The 9,179-nt window shown below is 34.6% G+C and overlaps 1 pseudogene; it reads left to right on the top strand.

Moving 5' to 3' along the window:
- The first annotated feature begins 1,394 nt into the window (after positions 1-1,394).
- Positions 1,395-2,813, top strand: LOC134325934 (zinc finger protein 271-like; annotated as a pseudogene).
- Positions 2,814-9,179: the final 6,366 nt, after the last annotated feature.

The raw sequence follows: 9,179 nt of genomic DNA, 5'->3' as shown, positions 1-9,179 counted from the left end.
ATTTATAATGTTGTAAATGTATTTGATTATTTATAATGTTATAAATGTATTTGATTATTTATAATGTTATAAACGTATTTGATTATTTATAATGTTATAAACGTATTTGATTATTTATAATGTTATAAACGTATTTGATTATTTATAATGTTATAAACGTATTTGATTATTTATAATGTTATAAACGTATTTGATTATTTATAATGTTATAAATGTATTTGATTATTTATAATGTTATAAATGTATATGATTATTTATAATGTTATAAATGTATTTGATTATTTATAATGTTATAAATGTATTTGATTATTTATAATGTTATAAATGTATTTATTATTTATAATGTTGTAAATGTATTTGATTATTTATAATGTTATAAATGTATTTGATTATTTATAATGTTATAAATGTATTTGATTATTTATAATGTTATAAACGTATTTGATTATTTATAATGTTATAAACGTATTTGATTATTTATAATGTTATAAATGTATTTGATTATTTATAATGTTATAAATGTATTTGATTATTTATAATGTTATAAACGTATTTGATTATTTATAATGTTATAAACGTATTTGATTATTTATAATGTTATAAATGTATTTGATTATTTATAATGTTATAAATGTATTTGATTATTTATAATGTTATAAATGTATATGATTATTTATAATGTTGTAAATGTATATGATTATTTATAATGTTATAAATGTATTTGATTATTTATAATGTTATAAACGTATTTGATTATTTATAATGTTATAAACGTATTTGATTATTTATAATGTTATAAACGTATTTGATTATTTATAATGTTATAAACGTATTTGATTATTTATAATGTTATAAATGTATTGGATTATTTATAATGTTATAAATGTATATGATTATTTATAATGTTATAAATGTATTTGATTATTTATAATGTTATAAACGTACTTGATTATTTATAATGTTATAAACGTACTTGATTATTTATAATGTTATAAACGTATTTGATTATTTATAATGTTATAAACGTATTTGATTATTTATAATGTTATAAATGTATTTGATTATTTATAATGTTATAAATGTATTTGATTATTTATAATGTTATAAATGTATTTGATTATTTATAATGTTATAAACGTATTTGATTATTTTCTGATTCAGAACTGAACAAGGATTTCTGCTGCTCCTCGTGTCCACGTTCCTCTACAACCCAAAATCAGCTCCACAATCACATCAAGAGCTGCAACCATGATAAATATGAGACTCTGGTTAAGATTAAGACTGAACATGAGGATCTGACGCCCACCAGAAGCTCCAGTAATCAGGAAACGTCCTCTGGTACTGTCAGCATTAACATCTCTCTCAGTCCCACACAGGAAGAAGGAAACGTCTGCTCACAGTGTGGGAAGAGCTTCAGGTTCCAGAGTCATCTCAAAATACACCAGCGCATTCACACAGGAGAGAAACCATATCAGTGCTCACAGTGTGAAAAGAGTTTTATTACACAGGGTGATCTAAAAAAACACCAGCGCATTCACACTGGAGAGAAACCATATCAGTGCTCACAGTGTGAAAAGAGTTTTATTACACAGGGTGATCTAAAAAAACACCAGCGCATTCACACTGGAGAGAAACCATATCAGTGCTCACAGTGTGGGAAGAGTTTTAGTACACAGAGTAATCTTAAAGTACACCAGCACATTCACACTGGAGAGAAACCATATCAGTGCTCACAGTGTGGAAAGAGTTTTATTACAAAGAGTCATCTCAAAATACACCAGCGCTTTCACACTGGAGAGAAACCGTATCAGTGCTCACAGTGTGGAAAGAGTTTTATTACAAAGAGTCATCTCAAAATACACCAGCGCTTTCACACTGGAGAGAAACCGTATCAGTGCTCACAGTGTGGAAAGAGTTTTATTACACAGAGTGAGCTCAAAATACACCAGCGCATTCACAGTGGAGAGAAACCGTATAAGTGCTCACAGTGTGGAAAGAGTTTTAATAGACAGAGTGAGCTCAAAATACACCAGCGCATTCACAGTGGAGAGAAACCGTATCAGTGCTCACAATGTGGAAAGGGTTTTAATACAAAGAGTTATCTGAATAGACACCAGCGCATTCACACTGGAGTCAAACCATATCAGTGCTCACAGTGTCAAAAAAGTTTTATTCAACAGATTAATCTCAAAAGACACCAGCACATTCATACTGGAGTGAAACCGTATCAGTGCTCACAGTGTGGGAAGAGCTTTAGGTGTCTGAGTGCTCTTAAAATACACCAGCGCATTCACACTGGAGTAAAGCCGTATCAGTGCTTATAGTGTGGAAAGAGTTTTATTACACAGAGTCATCTCAAAATACACCAGCGCATTCACACTGGAAAGAAACCGTATCAGTGTTCACAGTGTGGGAAGAGTTTTACTGAACAGAGTAGTCTCAAAGTACACCAGCGCATTCACACTGGGGAGAAACCGTATCAGTGCTCAAAGTGTGAGAAGAGTTTTAATACACAAAGTAATCTAAAAATACACCAGCGCATTCACACTGGAGAGAAACCATATCAGTGCTTAAAGTGTGGAAAGGGCTTTAATAGACAGAGTGATTTGAAAAGACACCAGCGCATTCACACTGGAGAGAAACCATATCAGTGCTCACAGTGTGGGAAAAGTTTTACTGAAAAGAGTGCTCTCAAAGTACACCAGCACATTCACACTGGAGAGAAACCGTATCAGTGCTCACAGTGTGGAAAGAGTTTTAATACACAGAGTCATCTCAAAATACACCAGCGCATTCACACTGGAGAGAAACCATATCAGTGCTCACAGTGTGGAAAGAGTTTTAATAGACAGAGTGAGCTCAAAATACACCAGCGTATTCACAGTAAAGAGAAACCATATCAGTGCTCACAGTGTGGAAAGGGTTTTAATTAGGGCTGTCGAAGTTAACGCGATAATAACGCATTAACGCAATCTCAATTTAACGCGATTAAAAAAAATAGTGCCATTAACGCAAGTTCTATTTGACCCTGCGAGTCATCCGTAGTTCATGTTGAGCAGACCTGGGCATTGTACGGAGACATCCCCAACCGGCCCGCATGAGATTCGTGGTAATTAAAAATTTGATGTGAATAAATGTACATCACACATGCATTATAACAGGACTGTTTTGACGGGAGCGCTGTGTCTTTAAATATCCGCAAGTTTGGATTTACGTGTGTGCGAGTGTATCCGGCTTCACTGTAATGCGAACAGAACTGAGTGTGACTGACGGTGGAGTTTTTAACAAGACGTGAACTTCTGATTTATTTATTTACTGAAGTCAGATGTAAAGCTGGTTAACGATCACAATGTAGGCTCTAAATCGCTGTTATGGTACTAAACAGAGAAATACAAGAACATGAACGATGCGGGCGGTCACACCTGAAGCTTCTCTAACTAAACTGCCAAAGCAACACGGTACTTTTTATAAAGTTTAACACGTCCAGAACTGAAGCAGTCAGGACCAGCTCTGTGATTTTAATAAGAAAATCCAACAGTAACAAAGGACTGAAAAACAAATGAGGTAATTAGACTCAAAACAAAATAGTGTAAAGTTTAAAAACCTGCACATTTTGTTCACATTTGTTTTTGTTTTTTTGCATTTGTTTGTTTAAATAGTGAAATAATGTTGATGATTTTACTCTGCCTACTTCTAATTTTCTGATTGTAACATCTAAACATTAACAGCTTATTAGAACTGTACAATTTACTGCTTTTCATAAAGAGTGGGCAGTTGTAGCCTAGTGCTTAAGGTACTGGACTAGTAATCAGAAGGTCGCTGGTTCAAGCCCCAACACTGCCAGGTTGCTGCTGTTGGGCCCTTAAGCAAGGCCCTTAACCCTCGACTGTAAACTGTAACTGTAATGTAAATTGCTGTGGATAAAGCCGTCTGCTAAATGCTGAAAATGTAATGTAAATGTAAATAAAGAGATAAAATTAATATTGAGCAGAATTAAGTTCACCTTATTGGTCCGGCCCTCCACAACAGTCCCAGTTTCTTATGTGGCCCCTTGGAAAATTTAATTGCCCACCCCTGTATTACTGCCTAGTATGTGAGTGAATAAAACTCCCTTACAGTTTTCTCTTGTCCCAGCAGTTTTTAACATCAGTACATTTAGCATAAAATGTGTTCACCATTTTAATGGTAACATTTCACTTAAAAATCCTTGTTTTCTTCTTTTTAAAAAAAATGCGGTTAATCGCGATTAACTATAGGAAATTCTGAGATTAATCGCGATTAAAAATTTTAATCGTTTGACAGCCCTAGTTTTAATACAAAGAGTGATCTAAAAAAAACACCAGCACATTCACACTGGAGTCAAACCGTATCAGTGTTCACAGTGTGGAAAAAGTTTTAATCAACACAGTAATCTCAAAAGACACCAGCGCATTCACACTGGAGATAAATCATATCAGTGCTCACAGTGTGGAAAGAGTTTTAATACACAGAGTAAACTCAAAACACACCAGCGCATTCACATTTTACAGAAATGATGCTCACAGTGTTGGAGCTGCTTTGCTCATTTATCAGCAGCACTTAGACACAAGTGTGACTCATCAGATTGTGCCACACAAGCTAAAACATAAAAATATAAAATATAGTGAGTGAGTGTTGGGGAGAAATGGTTAGCAATAAATTAATTATACTGTGTAATTAATAGGTCATTAATTACACAGTAAACATTAATAAGTAAACAGTAATAATAAAAGTATAAATCTTTAGGTTAAACTATTACTGGGGAATAATGTGATTATCTATAGTGGAGTGAATGGTGGGTAGAACCAGGAGGTTTAGAGCCTGATGTAAGTGAATGCTATCAGTTAATAGTGGAAATGAATTAAAAACAAATGTATTGGATCGGCTAGCATATATTGGTCTTAGTGATACTGTGCTTGATTGTTTTTTCTTTATACATTTTTAGACGTGTACAGTATGTTCACAGTAACTCCTGTTACTAGTGGTGTTCCTCAGGGCTCTGTCTTGAGGCCTCTACTATTTATAATTTACCTGCTTCCCATTGGACGTATCTTTAGGAAATACAACATTCAATTTTATTGTTATGTGGATGACACATATACGAGCTATACCTGTCCACTGTGCTCACGGCTACTCTTCCTCCTCCACCTCTCTCTGATTGTTTAATAGAATTAAGAACACGGTTTTCTTACAATTTTCTCACATTAAATGCTGATAAAACTGAAATTCTTCTTTTAGGTAGAAAATCTCCTCTCTCTAAATCTAACAAATTCTCAGTGATGATGAAGAACTCAGTCGTCTCTCCTTCCACTCACAATATTTCATTTCATTCACATATTAACAACATCACACGATCTGCTTATTTCCATTTACGTAACATAAATCGTCTACGTCCATTCCTTTCTTCTAGTAGTGCTGATGTTCTTGTTCATGCCCTGGTTACATCTCAGATTGATTATTGTAACTCTTCTTTTTGGTCTACCTCATATGGGAGCTAGAGCTTTTAGTTACTCTGCCCCACATCTCTGGAACTCTCTGCCTCCTGACATTCACACTATTGATTCAATCCCTAGTTTTAAAACATGCCTTAAAATGTATTTCTTTAAACTCACCTACCCTTAATCTGTGTAATTAATTATGTACTGATGTTTTGTACTGTAAGGTGTCCTTGAGTGTTTCGAAAGGCGCCCATAAATAAAATTTATTATTATTTTTACATGTTGGCACAGATGTTACTTATACTTGTTTTTCACACATTTAATAGTTTGGCTTATAAAGAGGTGGAGAGTAACGAATTACATTTAGTCGTGTTACTGTAATTGAGTATTTTTTTTGTGTACTTTATACTTTTACTACTTGTACTTTTTAAAGTAGATTTTACAACCTGTAATTTTACTTAAGTATGTTTTGTATTAAGATTTGTAATTCGCTACATTGTAAATAACTTTTGTTACTGAGTTAAAAAATTTTTTTTTTTTTAAAGTCGACATCAAACCTACTTGTACTTGTACCGTTGCAGTCGTAGTCGCAATTTAACTGTTACGGGAAGCGCTTTGTTCCGTATTTTTATCAGTGGGAGATAAATGCTGCAGATTAGACTGAGACAGGGTGATGTGTATGAAACAGAAGGAAACTGCTGCTACCGTGGGAATTAGAAAGTGTTTAGTTATTATTTTAAGTAGTGTTCACTTTTAATCTTGGTGACGCCGTGTGTGTGCAGGTTTATCAGCATAACAACCTGTTTATTACTCCGCTGTTTGTAGTAGTAGCGCAGTGGGCAGAGCGCGTATTTTTCTGCCCTAGATTCGAGTTCAGCTTAGGGCGAAACTAAAGCAACTGGGGTGGGCATTGCTCCCCCTGGATTTTCTCACTGCCCGCCTAAGCAACACAACCAGAACCGGGGCTGCATATCAGTGTGTCAGTGTCACTGGATCATTAAGCTCCACTTGGCTACAACTGTTAAGATTCTGGAGTGTGTATGTGGGAATTTGTGCATGTCCGGATGTGACAAAAATGCCCAGGTTTTATCCCAAGTTAAGTTGAGGTCAGGGCTCTGTGACACTGGAGTTCCTTTCCATCAACTTTTCTTCATGTAAAACAGGAAAGGGCCTTCCCTAAATCATTGATTTACTACACCTGGGAGAGTCCTGACACTGTGTTCACTATGTTCGTGTGGAGTATTTTAGAAAGTGCAACAGCGACATCTAGAGTTTACATGCGGTACCGCTCAGAAATATAAAGGACCATCGCTCTGTTAATAACAGTGCTGCTGGGTCCTAGTGCCCTATAGTTCACCTTAAAATAAATGCTAATCACAACAACCGATAAAATAAAAAACATTAGTTTAGCATTACGTGCAAAATGGAGAAAGCTTTAAAAACACAAATGAGAGGATAAGAAGGCGTGTGAGAAATACATGTGAGAAACAGCATGTCCACAATGCAGAAAAGGTTTATTCAGAGCATTTCTTTCTTTAGCTAACTTTGCCAGTTCGTTTAATAAACATTGTAATGAACAGTTACGTTAAATATAACTTTTTATTGCTGGGTAAAAACTTAACCACCTTAATTCACCTGCATTCAGCATTTTCTTTCCTGTATACCAAAAACACATTGCAGGTCTACAACACGTTACAAAAACACTTGGGACAGAAGAGCCATAAACACACTAAAAATAAAATAATAATAACGTCTCAACTCTGCAAGCAACAAGCTGTAATTTATTTATATTACCACTAGATGGCGATGTCTGTACAACATTTTGAACTTCACTTTTTTTTTTTACAGTTTTACTTTTACTCTGTTTTATATGGAGGTAAATATGTAGCAAAAGTTTTGCACCTGTGAAAACGAAATCTGTAAAATTTGTACCTGTAAAAAAAAAAATTTTTAACTGAAAAAGATCTGTACCTGTAAAAAATACATTTGTAACTGTAAAAAAAATCTGTAAAATTTGTATCTGTAAAAATAAAATCTGTAACTGTAAAAAAGATTTGTACCTGTAAAAAATAAATCTGTAACTGTAAAAAAGATTTGTACCTGTAAAAAATAAATCTGTACTTTTATTTTCGATGTGACAATAAAAACATTGCAGCACAGTTTCAAATCTGCCCGCCACGAGTTTTGCAACAAATATCTCAGTCAGCGTGTAAAACTGATCTGTACCTGTAGCTGCAGGGGCGGGGCTTAGGGGCGCAGGGGGCGGGACTACTGGGGAGATAGACGTAATTACCGACCAATCAAAAGAGCTTGTTTTTAGAGCAGCAAGAAGCGTGTCAATCACAAAGTTTCAGTGTAGTTGGATCAGAACATCATAACTCACGTTATAACTTCCTTATGCGTGTTGTCTGCTAGTTAATGCGTTTAACCCTGCTAGTTTTATAGTGGACATATTGGACACTCGGCCTGACATTCGAGTTTCTTTCATCTCGTTCTCGGCTAATAAACATTCAAAAGTGAATAAACCTGCACGAACTGACTGCAGTAAACAAAGCACAAACTACAATCTAATATGTTTTTAAAAGTCTTTCTGTTTATTTTTATTTAACGCTATTTCGTGATTGTGAGCTTTATCTGCCTTGAAAAGCCAAGGGAGCCTCTCAAAAGTGCATAAAGCCAGGTTATAGTTCTGTATTACCTAGTGACATGTACCATTCACCACAACTGAATTAAGTCCTACAGTACCGGTACAGTCAAATACATACCGTGTAAAATAAATCTAAACATACATTTTAATGTAATTAAAATGTAATTATTGGTGAAAAAGAAAAGTTCTAACAAACATGTTATCAAATACATATTTATGTTAATGAATACATTTAAATATTTGTCTACAACAATTTAAATGAATAGACCTAAACTAAGTAGCCTATTTTTCAAGACTGTCTAATAAAACTTTTCACATGAAAACGTGTGAATACATAATTCCAAATATACGTTTGTTCAAGGCAGAATCAGTGAATATGATAAACAATGTACAGGTCCTTCTCAAAAAATTAGCATATTGTGATAAAGTTAATTATTTTCCATAATGTAATGATAAAAATTAAACTTTCATATATTTTAGATTCATTGCACACCAACTGAAATATTTCAGGTCTTTTATTGTTTTAATACTGATGATTTTGGCATACAGCTCATGAAAACCCAAAATTCCTATCTCAAAAAATTAGCATATTTCATCCGACCAATAAAAGAAAAGTGTTTTTAATACAAAAAAAGTTAACCTTCAAATAATTATGTTCAGTTATGCACTCAATACTCGGTCGGGAATCCTTTTGCAGAAATGACTGCTTCAATGCGGCGTGGCATGGAGGCAATCAGCCTGTGGCACTGCTGAGGTGTTATGGAGGCCCAGGATGCTTCGATAGCGGCCTTAAGCTCATCCAGAGTGTTGGGTCTTGTGTCTCTCAACTTTCTCTTCACAATATCCCACAGATTCTCTATGGGGTTCAGGTCAGGAGAGTTGGCAGGCCAATTGAGCACAGTAATACCATGGTCAGTAAACCATTCACCAGTGGTTTTGGCACTGTGAGCAGGTGCCAGGTCGTGCTGAAAAATGAAATCTTTATCTCCATAAAGCTTTTCAGCAGATGGAAGCATGAAGTGCTCCAAAATCTCCTGATAGCTAGCTGCATTGACCCTGCCCTTGATAAAACACAG

The sequence above is a fragment of the Trichomycterus rosablanca genome, chromosome 14, assembly GCF_030014385.1.
Source record: "Trichomycterus rosablanca isolate fTriRos1 chromosome 14, fTriRos1.hap1, whole genome shotgun sequence".
Classification (NCBI taxonomy): Eukaryota; Metazoa; Chordata; class Actinopteri; order Siluriformes; family Trichomycteridae; genus Trichomycterus; species Trichomycterus rosablanca.
This window is presented reverse-complemented; position numbering and strand designations above follow the sequence as displayed.